Source organism: Lolium rigidum, chromosome 5 (assembly GCF_022539505.1).
Source record: "Lolium rigidum isolate FL_2022 chromosome 5, APGP_CSIRO_Lrig_0.1, whole genome shotgun sequence".
NCBI classification, from domain to species: domain Eukaryota; kingdom Viridiplantae; phylum Streptophyta; class Magnoliopsida; order Poales; family Poaceae; genus Lolium; species Lolium rigidum.
Genome location: NC_061512.1, coordinates 52,695,566 through 52,704,206, shown reverse-complemented (window position 1 = coordinate 52,704,206; position 8,641 = coordinate 52,695,566).

Genomic DNA, 8,641 nt, shown 5'->3' with positions numbered 1-8,641 from the left:
AATAGGTAAAGCTAGGATTAGTATGAGTGGTCTCTCTCTCATTTGGGGAAGGACTTTAATATTAACCTAAGGTTAGGCTCCATAGAGGTTGATGTGAGCATCAATATCTATGTTTATCATAAATGTTTATCTCTCTCTAGGGTTTGTCTTGAATAATGTCCTAAGGTTCCTCTTAAAGATGATGATTTGAATACTTGGATGTATATCCAAGGTTTAGCTCAAGGTTTGGTATTGCTTCTCTATAATTATTATAAAACTCCCACCTCTCTAGGTTTGATGTATAATAATTTGGAATGTAGAAGAATATATATTTCTTGAGTGGATCTCCTTGTCATGTTTCCAAGAATGAAGTAAAATGAATACCATGAGGTTCATGGTAGGATCATGGATTAGTTTTAAGATATGGAAAAGATAAGTGAAGAATGGTTTCTTCATTTTATTGTTACTTGATTTACCATTGAATGTATGTTCATAAGTTATGTTAATTAATACCATATTATGTTAATTAATAAGTTCAAGCATTTGATCATTGAGTAAAGTGTTGTTGTGTTGATTATTAGTTCCATTTGATCTAACCCCTTAGATCAAATCATCTCTTCCCAAAACAAGGTTTTAACAAAGTCACATTGAGGTTTATAGCGCTTGACTTGATGAGCTAGTTCAATTCCACCAAGGTCAAGTGAAACTTCGATTCTTCGTGATTGTTTTACTTTTAAGCGCGAAAATTCCCCGGATTTTCTATGCATGAATGCAATGCACACATCTGTTTCCTCTATTTTTGTAACCCCATTACCTGGGATATTACACATGGGATGTAAACATTTATCATCAACACTAAGATATAACAATAACTAATTTATTATTGCCTCTTGGGCATATCTCCAACACCTCTATGTACTATAAAATTTTATTTTCTTGGATATTTTTCACCCTCCGATTTTTGGCTATTTCGTTTTTCTTTTGATCCCCTGCCGCCTTGGAAATGTTGAGTAAGCTGCTGACTCATGGGACCCGCATGTCATCCTCTACGGACAATCAACTTTCTTTTCTTCTGGATTTTTTTTGACCCCCTAATTTCTGGCTACTTTCTTTTTTCTTTTGATCTCAAGCCGCCTATCAAACGGTGATACCGCTGCTGCTAAATGGGACCCGCATGTCATCCTCTATGTACAATCAAGTTACTTTCTTGGATTATTTTTGGCTCCTGATATTTGGTCACTTGCCTTTTTCTTTCGATCTGATGTCACGTTTGAAACATTGAGGAACCTGCTGGCTCATGGGACCCGCATGTCAACCTCTATGTACTATAAAAGTTTATTTTCTTGGATTTTTTTCACCCTCTGATTTTTGGCTATTTCCTTTTTCTTTTTATCCCATGCCGTCTTGGAAACGTTGAGTAAGCTGCTGATTCATGGGACCCGCATGCCATCCTCTATGTACAATCAACTTTCTTTTCTTGTGGAGTTTTTTTGACCCCTAATTTCTGGCTACTTTCTTTTTCTTTTGATTTCAAGCCGCCTCTCAAACGATGATACCGCTGCTGCTAAATGGGACCCGCATGTCATCCTCTATGTACAATCAAGTTTCTTTTCTTAGATTATTTTTGGCTCCTGATATTTGGTAGCTTGCCTTTTTCTTTCAATCTCATGCCACGTTTGAAACGTTGACGAACCTGCTGGCTCATGGGACCCGCATGACATCCTCTATGTACAATAAAAGTTTATTTTTTTGTATTTTTTTTCACCCTCGGATTTTTGGCTATTTCCTTTTTCTTTTGATCCCCTGCCGCCTTGGAAACATTGAGTAAGCTGCTGACTCATGGGACCCGCATGTCATCCTCTATGTACAATCAAATTTCTTTTCATGTTGAGTTTTTTTTTGACCCCCTAATTTATGGCTACTTTCTTTTTCTTTTGATCTCAAGCCGCCTCTCAAACGGTGATACCGCTGCTGCTAAATGAGACCCGCATGGTCATCCTCTATGTACAATCAAGTTTCTTTTCTTGGATTATTTTTGGCTCCTGATATTTGGTCACTTGCTTTTTTATTTTGATCTCATGCCACGTTTGAAACGTTGAGGAACCTGTTGGCTCATTGGACCCGCATGTCATCCTCTATGTACTATAAAAGTTTATTTTCTTGGATTTTTTCACTCTATGATTTTTGGCTATTTCTTTTTTTCTTTTGATCCCCTACCGCCTTGAAAACATTGAGTAAGCTGCCGACTCATGGGACCCGCATGTCATCCTCTATGTACAATCAACTTTCTTTTCTTCTGTAGTTTTTTTTACGCCATAATTTCTGGCTACTTTCTTTTTCTTTTCATCTCGAGCCGCCTCTCAAACGGTGATACCGCTGTTGCTAAATGGGAATCGCATGTCATCCTCTATGTACAATCAAGTTTATTTTCTTGGATTATTTTTGGCTCCTGATATTTGGTCACTTGCCTTTTTCTTTCGATCTCATGCCACGTTTGAAACGTTGAGGAACCTGCTGGCTCATGGGACTCGCATGTCATCCTCTATGTAATATAAAAGTTTATTTTCTTGGATTTTTTTCACCCTCTGATTTTTGGCTATTTCCTTTTTCTTTTGATCCCCTGCCGCCTTGGAAACGTTGAGTAAGCCGCTGACTCATGGGATCCGCATGTCATCCTCTATGTACAATCAACTTTCTTTTATTATTGAGTTTTTTTTACCCCCTAATTTCTGGCTACTTTATTTTTCTTTTGATCTCAAGCCGCATTTGAAACGTTGAGACCGCTGCTGCAAAATGGGACCCGCATGTCATCCTCTATGTGCAATAAAGTTTCTTTTCTTGGATTATTTTTGGCTACTGATATTTGGTCACTTGCCTTTTTCTTTCGATCTCATGCCGCTTTTGAAACGTTGAGGAACCTGCTGGCTCATGGGTCTTGCATGTCATCCTCTCAGAACGATAAATGTTTCTTTTCTTGGATTTTGTTTACCAACTGATTGTTGGCTTATTTTTTCTTTCGATCTCCTGCCGCCTTTAAAACGTTGAGGACGTTGCTGCCTCACGGGTCCCACATGTCAGCCTCTATGAACAATAAACGCTGAGGATGATGCTGCCTCATGGGTCCCACATGTCATCCTCTCAGAACGATAAATGTTTCTTTTCTTGGATTTTTTTACCAACTGATTTTTGGTTTATTTTTTCTTTCGATCCCCTGCCGCCTTTAAAACGTTGACGACGCTGCTGGCTCATGGGTCCCCGATGTCAGCCTCCCCGTACAAGAAACATGTGATATCTTGATTATTTTGCGGACAATAAATAGTGTATTTTGCTCTGAGCTATTGCAAAGGGAAAAATTAAATCTTTGTTTTTTACATAAACAAACTTATATGTTGAATCTCCTTGTTTTTTGTTTTTGCAAAGCATAGGACTTTCCTATTTTGGAGTGGGCTGAAATTTTACGAGTCAAAAGGCGTTCAGCAGGATAGGTCGAAGGCCCAGATGGCCAGATACAGCCCAATTGAAATATTTCTTTTCTTAGACTTTTTGACCCCCTAATTTCTGGCTACTTCTTTTTTCTTTTGATCCCGTGCCGCCTTGGAAATGTTGAGACCGCTGCTGCAAAATGGGACCCACATGTCATCCTCTATGTACAATAAAAGTTTCTTTTCGTGGATTATTTTTGGCTCCTGATATTTGTCACTTGCCTTTTTCTTTCGATCTCATGTCAACTTTGAAACATTGAGACCGCTGCTGCAAAATGGGACCCACATGTCATCCTCCATGTACAATAAAAGTTTTTTCTTGGATTATTTTTGGCACCTGATATTTAGTCACTTGCCTTTTTCTTTCAATCTCATGCTGCATCTGAAACGTTGAGGAAGCTGCTGGCTCGTGGGTCCCGCAAGTCATCCTCTATGTAGAATAAAAGTTTCCTTTCTTGGATTTATTATTTTTTACCCCTAATTTCTGGCTACTTCTTTTTTCTTTTGATCCCGTGCCACCTAAACGTTGAGACCGCTGCTGCAAAATGGGACCCGCATGTCATCCTATATGTACAGTAAAGTTTCTTTTCTTGGAGTTATTTTTGGCTCCTGATATTTGGTCACTTGACTTTTTCTTTCGATCCCGTGCCACCTTTGAAACGTTAAGACCGCTGCTGAAAAATGGGACCGACATGTCATACTCTATGTACAATCAAGTTTCTTTTCTTGAATTATTTTTGGCTCCTGATGTTTGGTCACTTGCCTTTTTCTTTCGATCTCATGCCGCCACTGAAACGTTGAGTAAGCTGCTGGCTCATGGGACCCACATGTCATCCTCTATGTACAATAAAAGTTTCTTTTCTTGGATTATTTTTGGCTATTGATATTTGTCACTTGCCTTTTTCTTTCGATCTCATGCCGACTTTGAAACGTTGAGACCGCTGCTGCAAAATAGGACCCGCATGTCATCCTCTATGTACAATAAAAGTTTCATTGATTATTTTTGGCACCTGATATTTAGTCACTTGCCTTTTTCTTTCGATCTCATGCCGCCTCTGAAATGTTGAGGAAGCTCCTTGGCTCGTCGGTCCCACAAGTCATCCTCTATGTAGAATAAAAGTTTCCTTTCTTGGAGTTACTTTTTACCCCTAATTTCGAGTTACTTCCTTTTTCTTTTGATCCCGTGCCACCTTGGAAACATTTAGACCGCTGCTGCTAGATGGGAATCGCATGTCATCCTCTGTGAACAATAAACCTTTCCTTTCTTGGAGTTATTTTTGGCTCCTGATATTTGGTCACTTGCCTTTTTCTTTCGATCCCGTGCCACCTTTGAAACGTTGAAACCGCTGCTGCAAAATGGGACCCGCATGTCGTCCTCTATGTACAATTTTTTTCCTTTCTTGAAGTTATTTTTGACCCCTAATTTGTGGCTACTTCCTTTTTTTTATCCCCTGCTGCCTTTGAAACGTTGATTACTCTGCTGGCTCATGGGTCCCACATGTCAGCCTCTGTGAACAATAAACATTTCCTTTCTTTGATTTATTTTTGACCTCTAATTTCTGGCTATTTGCCTTTTTTTGGATCCCATGCAGCCTTGGAAACATTGCGGATGCTGCTGCCTCATGGGTCCCGCATGTCATCCTCTCAGAACGGTAAATGTGTTTTTTCTTGTTTTTTTTACCAACTGATTTTTGGCTTATTTTTTCTTTCGATCCCATTCCACCTTTAAAACGTTGAGGATGCTGCTGGCTCATGGGTCACACATGTCAGCTTCTTTGAACAATAAACCTTTCCTTTGTTGGATTTATTTTTGACCAATAATTTCTGGCTATTTGCCATTTTCTTTCGATCGCATGGCGCCTTTGAAACCTTGAGACGCTGCTGGCTCATGGGTCCCACATGTCAGCCTCTATGAACAATAAAGGTTACTTTCTTGGATTTATTTTTGACAGTAATTACTCGTTATTTGCATTTTTTCGATCCCCTACCGCCTTTGAAACTAAGAGGATGCTGCTGCACGTGAGGTGTGGTATGAAGTTAAAGGCTTCTATGGTATTCACCTAAACCGTAAGACTTTTGCCTCTCCCAAGATGTGGATCTTTGATTATCTGGATAGAGGTGGTGACCTTGAAGCTACAGTCCTGGCGGTGACATGTTGGCACATTTGGGATGCCCGTAATAAGCTAAGAGAAGAACAAATGATGGTGTCTCTGTTGACGTCAGAAACCCACTGGCCGGCAAAGACGGGCAACACCGTAGAGCCGGGAACAACTAGGGCTGCGGCTGGCCCCAGTCCCTCTGAGCGACGGCCCGCAAAGCCTCCTGGTCGCACGCACCGATGTTTATCACAAGGGCGTGCCACCTGACCTATACCCGGTCAGGAAGGTGTGGATGATGCCTCGCTTAGTTTCTGCAGGGGCACACACGTAAACGTTAAATACGAGCCTCGATCGGCTCTCGGGTTATCCCGTGAATCGGCTCAAAGAGCCGATCCACCCATGATTCAGACGGGGTGTCCGAATATATGGTGGTCCTGCTTGATCAGGGTAAAGCTAATGAGATCTACGACGATTTAGGGTTTTCACCGCATAATCGGATCATCCTACTCAGGATTGGGCCTCGCGCTCGCGCATGGTGACCGTAAGCCGATCCTAGACAGGGCCTAAAAACCAACACGAGGTTGATCCCGGAACATCCGTTCTAGGACTAGCAAACGCCACCCTACACGCCGCTGGATCCTTCGACCCCTTGTAAGGCCTAACTATTGCAGATATTAAACTAATCCTTGTAGAACAAGGAGCAATCGTAACGGATCAGATCTACTAAACTATGATCAAGCGGGGTGCCGCCCCTACACCTAAGATAGGTGTAAGGGCGGCTAGACATGCAAGGGTTGCACTACGAAAGCATGTAGCATGAAGAACAATGCTAACCCTAACATGTCTAAGATAACTACGTTGCTCGCCATCAAAAAGGCTTCGATACGAGCAACGCTTGAACAACGTAGGCAGGCTTGTGCTGCCTAGATCGCAAGATGCGATCTAGGCAGCATGATGCTTACCGGTAGAAACCCTCGAGACGAAGGAGTTGGCGATGCGCCGAGATTTGTTTGTGGTTGAACGTTGGTTGTTGTTTATTCCATAAACCCTAGGTACATATTTATAGTCCAGCGGACTTTCTAATGTGGGCGTGCACTAAACCGTGCACGAGATAAACTCTAACTTTTAACCTAGATACAATCTACTATAATTAAAGATAAACGGGCTACCTAGCCCAAATCCTCCGTGCCGAGCCGCTTCATAGATCTTCCATGTGTAATCTTCCAAGCCTATTTTGATCGCGGCCCACCTCCTGATTTAGCCAAAATCTGGTGATAACACATGCCCCCCTGGTTTTGGAAATGACATTTCCAAAATCATTATGTTCTTCTTTCGTCGGGTCATGTCGTGGCAGAGCAGAACTGCCGCAGAATCTTCCATCATTGTGCCTCGTCTCCTGGGCTTCTCTGTATGAATTGTCAATTTCGGCATCACGTCCTCGAGAACCGTCATGGCATTAAATCTCCACCACACTCTCTTTATTTATCTGTGCCAAACGGCTCACCACTCCATCCCCTTGTTCTGCTCTGTTCACCAAACCAAAAAAACCCTTCCCTCCTGCAGCCATGTCTTCCTCTTCCTCCTCTGCTTCAGGCACCTCCCTCCAACCGTTGCCGAAGAACAAAGAAGAGGACGATCTCCGCTCCGGGGCGCTCCCCATCTCCTCTGACAAGGAGAAGAAGGGAGGAGAAGCGGAGAGGACCAAGGTCTCCCCCTCCGCCAAGCTTCCGCCGAAGAAGCGCTCCCGCATGTGGGCGGACAGTGAGGACGACGATGATGACGAGGAAGAAGAAGATGAGGAGGAGGAAGATGATTCCTCCGCCTCCATTGGGTATCCTCCAACGAAGCGCTTCCGCAGCTGGGCGGATAGCGAGGACGATGATGATGACGAGGAGGAGGAGGAGGCTCCGGCCGATGGGCTGGGGCAGCGACGGCGAGGAGCTTCTCGGGAGCAGCGCCGACGACCTCGACGACGGCGACGATGAGGACAGGCGACGACTAGTAGAGTAGGACTAGCGATAGCGAGTGCACTAGGCACTAGATCCCTCTTTTGAGAGCCATTGGCTCTTCTTGTAAAGCTGCTCCTTTGAATTAATGAGAATTGTTCTTCCAATTTCTCCTTTCATTAATCCAATTTCTATCCCCCCGCTTGCCACACCAAGACCGATAGTGACGAATCGGGCTACTATTGTTTTTCTCAACCGTGGTGTTTTGCAGCCCCGTAGCCGATGACTGTTCATCGGCTAATTTGAGAAACTAGTCTCTCCCTTTCCTTGCAGCACCAACACGGTCCAAACCTCGTACCAGACGACGGCTTTTCCTTCCCAGTTCCTCCCCGAGAAGATCATGATGTAGTGACGGCCGAAGTAACTCCAATCGGCTCTCCAAAACAGAGTACCTACCAGGCCTGTTGCCCCCCGAGTCTCACCCAAGGCAAGACAGAGACGAGGATACGCCAATTAGCTGCACGGACCTGGGCTTGATCGTGTTCGAGGGAGCTTTTTATGCAAAACCAGCCGATTTGCACATAAATCGGCTTCCCAGGGCATAGAGCCTTCAAGGTGAACTGCCCCCCGAGCTTCTTCAGTTCTTCCCGGCCAGATCGGCTCCTTTCCTTTGGTGGATCTGCACGTCCAGGCTGCTCTTGGTCTTGTCCTTGAAGAGAGGATCCGAGCTCTTCAGCTACTCCATTGAGGAGTTCTTCCGTTAAAACCCTCTCCGTGCTCCATTGACCCTCTGACCGTGACAGTTATTCCTCTGTCTGCTGCATCGGCTTTATATCCTTAAGCCGATGTCTGCTTGCATCGGCCGTGCTCGAAAATTTTCGAATTTGCGATTTTTTTTCGTTTTTACGGCCGACTAGCGCATCGGCCCCCATATTCCAATACCCATCACCAAAGGATGAGACGCTTCTATTGCATATCCTCGTATTTTATCCACACAGGTGCCCCCAGAGCCGATTCTGTCAAGAGAATTGATGGTATCGGCTCGTTGGATAACATGTTGAACCCAGGCAGAATGGTGGGTGAGGATAATTTTGGCCGATTGCTGGAATCGGCCTCCACGTTGCTTGCTCGGTGA